Source organism: Panicum hallii, chromosome 6 (genome assembly GCF_002211085.1).
Source record: "Panicum hallii strain FIL2 chromosome 6, PHallii_v3.1, whole genome shotgun sequence".
Lineage (NCBI taxonomy): Eukaryota > Viridiplantae > Streptophyta > Magnoliopsida > Poales > Poaceae > Panicum > Panicum hallii.
In genome coordinates this window covers 12729025-12733365 of record NC_038047.1, presented here as the reverse complement: position 1 = coordinate 12733365, position 4341 = coordinate 12729025, and positions in this window count along the sequence as shown.

Below are 4341 nucleotides of genomic sequence, written 5' to 3'. Positions count from 1 at the left end.
TATCCAGCATTACCATCCATAAAACTCAAAATCTTATGACCGGCGGTAGCGTTGATTAATGTCTCTGCAATGGGCATCGGGTATTCGTCTTTTGGAGTGGCCCTGTTAAGATCCCTGAAGTCCACGCACACCCTCCATCGGCCATCTTTCTTCTGTACGGGCACGACGCTCGAAATCCATTCGGCGTACCTGCAAGTCCTGATAAATCCGGCTTCCAGCATTTTTTCTATTTCTTTCTTCACCTCGACCAGAACCTCGGCTTTCATCTGTCGTGCTCGCTGCTGGAACGGCCGAAACCCGCTCTTGAGGGGAAGCCGATGCTCTACTATTTTCCTATCTAGTCCAGGCATCTCCGTGTAATCCCAGGCGAAGCAATCGGCGTATCCCTTTAGCAATGCTATCATCGACTCTTGTAGTGCTGGGTGTAACTTCTTACTTATGAAGGTTGGTCGTGGCTTATCCCCAGGACCGATATCTATCTCCTCAAGTTCATCAGCCGATGTGAAACCATACCCTAACTTCCCTTCTTCTTCCATTAGATCGACAGTGCAAATGGGAAAAGGACACAGCATAAAAAAATTCGGCCGATCGTTAAGATCGGCCGTTCCATACATCCCTTTATTTTCCAAGTTTTTGTAAGAAAAACAGGGCCGGCTGTTAATGCTAGCCATTTTATAACGCCTACGAAACACATTTATATTTACAACTTCGTTCCTTTGGGGCCGATTGCAAGAACCGGCCTTTATGACTCCGCTACCACATATTGCCTCCTGTTCCTTTACTCTGTGAGGCCGGTGGATAAGACCAGCCTTACTCCGTTTTTTGTAGCTTCGATGCGGTCACATCCTTCCAGGCTCATTCCTGAAATCGGCTCTTGATCTTCCGCATCCCAAATGCTCATGGCCGCATGCGAAATCTCGATCGAGTCGTCTGCCTGTACCACTTCCACCTCGTCTCCGTCCCATTGGATCAAACATTGATGCATCGTGGAAGGGATGCAACAGTTGGTGTGGATCCAATCCCTGCCAAGTAAAACATTGTAGGTGCTCTTGCTGTTGACGACGAAGAACGAGGTCGGGACAGTTTTGTTTCCGACGGTGAGATCCACACTAAGGACACCTTGGGCTTCTGAAGTCTGGCCGTTAAAATCACTTAGGGTGACATTGGTCTTGATCAAGTCTGCGGTGGACCGCCCCAAACGGCGCAGGACTGAGTATGGCATAATGTTGACCGCTGCTCCCGTATCCACCAACATCTTATTCACAGGCTGGCCGTTAATAAACCCCTTAAGATACAAAGCTTTCAGGTGTTTGTAATTCTTAGCTTGCGGCTTCTCGAATATCACTGGCCGGGGTCCCAAATCAAGTTGGGCCACCGACAGCTCCTCCTGGGGTCTCGCATGGAACTCTGCAGGAAGCACAAAAACCATGTGTGCATCAGCCGATACTTCTTGTCGGCTTTTGTTGACTTGGGTCGCCATTCCTTTTTGGGCGGGCGCGACTCCTTTTTCCTGCACATAGTGAACTTGTTCTGCCAAATCTGGTCGTGCCTTCCTTAAAGTCTCGATGTACTTAGCTTCGGCCTCCTCCAAGCTACGCAGCCGTTGAACCCTGCGCTTCTGGGAACGACTAAGTCCATCGGGACACCAACGAGGACGATGATACCTGTCCTCTTCTTCATCTTCCTTTTGTGATGACCAAACCCGCGCTTGCCGGGGTGGGGCAGGTCCTATCCGCTGAAAAACCGAATCCCTTGCTTCTGGTTTCCTTGGTCCACATTCTGGGCAATCCTTGATTGTAGGCAATCGGCTCATACCTGAATCCCAACAGTACCTGAAGAACGGGCAGTGCCAATGATCGCGGGCTTCTTCGTGCTTCCTCAGGCGCTTCCCGGTTCGGCGCTCATACTCCTCTTCCTCAGACTCCCGATGGAGGCGCTGCTGGTACTGGTATTCGTACTTCCTGAGAAGATCAGAAGAAGTTGGCCGTTGGTTCCTTACGTACCTTACTTGCCTTTCTGTAACATATTCACTCTTTTTATTTTGGAGCCGATTGCTTGAATCGGCCTCTCCGTCTCCAATCTGGCGGCGTGGTGCCACCCCCGCCATGTTGATGCCCAGTGCGAAATTGAGTTGTCGCCTTGCCGTCCGATCGTTGCTTTCCACCATATTGACACCAGGGAACGGCTGAGTGTCGACTTTCATAGCGGTCTGTCCCAAGATTAATCGGCCCTGCTCAATAGCCGATTGGATCTGCCGACGAAGCTCCTTACAATCGCTTGTGCTGTGGGTGAAGGAATCATGCCATTTGCAATATGATCTTCCTTTCAAATCTTGCGCCGTAGGGGGTTTGTAACCTTCTGGGAATTTCAACTGTTTTTTCTTTCAGCAATAAATCAAAAATTTGTTCCACTTTACTTACATCGAAATCAAACCCCTTTGCCGGTCCTGTTTGCTTTACCCACTTGCACGATACGGGATTCGCACCACGAGCCCATTCCGCAACTGATACTTCCGCTTCTTCCTCGGAGTCATCGGCTTCTTCAGTGTCAGCTAACGCTACTTGACGCTTGAACTTTTCCTGGTACAGCTCAGGGTGACGCTGTTCGTACATCGTCAACTTCTGGACCAGATGTGCCAGCGAAGTAAATTCTAATTGAAAAGCCAGATCTCGAATCGGCTTCAACAACCCTAGAGATGCCAGTTCCACAGCTTCCTTTTCTGGGATCCGTGTTGAATAACACCTATTTTTCATCTCCCTGAAGCGTCGAATGAATTCCGCCACAGTTTCTCCACGCTTCTGTCGCATTTGGGCCAAATCGGCAATCCCTGCATCTGCAGCTTCTGAGTGATACTGAATATGAAATTGTTCTTCCCAACTGTTTCCACGTACGGATGGAGTCAGGACCCAATGACGTGTACCACCCGAAAGCCGATCCCGTAAGCGATTGTGAGAAGAACCTTACTCGTAGCGGATCCGACACAGAAATCATACCTAATTGTGCCAAATATCGGCTCACGTGTTCGATGGAACTAGCACCTTCTGCCCCACTGAATTTGGTAACTCAGGGAGCCGATATTTGGGTGGCAATGGAATTAGGTCATAATCACTCGGATACGGCTTTGTATAGCCGATCGCTCTCCTTTTCGGCAAAATACCAAACTGATCCCTCAGGATAGCACCAATCTGCTCCGCTGTTTGTAATCCGGGGGCCCGAGTGCACACTATCATGACTCGGCCCTGTAGCATAGGTTGCTAACCAAGCTTGCTTATCCGCGTCAGCTCCAGGAACCCTCCAGCTACTTTCTGTGAGAGATGCATTGGGTTATTGCTATCCGGGATGTATGCGCACATGTAACCATGTGGGATTTCTTTGGGCGGTTCGCTGAAGAACTGGTGGTCTGTAGGATCACCTCCCACTTTGTAAACCACGTAAGCTGGAGCACCATGTGATTCCGCTGCTGCAAGCGCATAAGGCAAAGGAGGCCTAGTCTGGAACGGCAACTCTCCCTTATGGCTTCCCAGAGCGGGTCCAGTCGGAGAATGTTGATGCTTCATTATTTCTTGGACCACCCGTAAAGCCACACGCTCAAAAGCATTAACCAGACTTTCGGAATGCCGGTGCAACGAATGAGCCACTGCATAATTCACCTCCTGCCGCAAAGCTCTGGTACGATCCTCGGACGGGATAGACAGATCCACTCCATCAAGAGCACCCTCAGGTGAAAAACCTCTCCACCTGATACCATGGTTGCGAGTTCTCTCGAAAGAGCCGATGAGATCGGCTTCAAACTGAGCCTTGATTTCGTCGTACCTTTGCTTGTGCTCAGCAGAAAGCTCCTCATAAGAAATCGGATCCTCCCTTGCCATCTTGTTGACTACCACTGACGGAGTCAATGAAGATGACGAAGTCGATGAAGAAGATGCCGATGATGATGATGAAGTCGATGAAGAAGGTCCCACTGGGCGTGCCAGAATGTGTTGTCGGTCAAAACCCGCCGGCGGGCAGCGACAGGCAACACGAGGAGCCGGGAGGCTTCCGGGACGGCTGGTGGGCCCCGGTCCCTCGGTCAACGGCCCAGTGATCTGGCGCGCGCCCTGGCTGAGAGTTGCTAGGCGTGCCACCTGATCCTACACCCGATCAGGAAGGTGTGACGTGTCCAACTCCTGCATACACAGACATGTGTATAGGTCAATCCGAGCCGTGATCGGCTCATTACCTCCTCCCCGGCATCGGCTATGAAGAGCCGATTGCGTCAATACCGGATCGGATCTTTAGAACAGGCAATATGGAAACTGGTACGTATGTATATTTAAATAAAACTTGCTTCATAAATGCAAT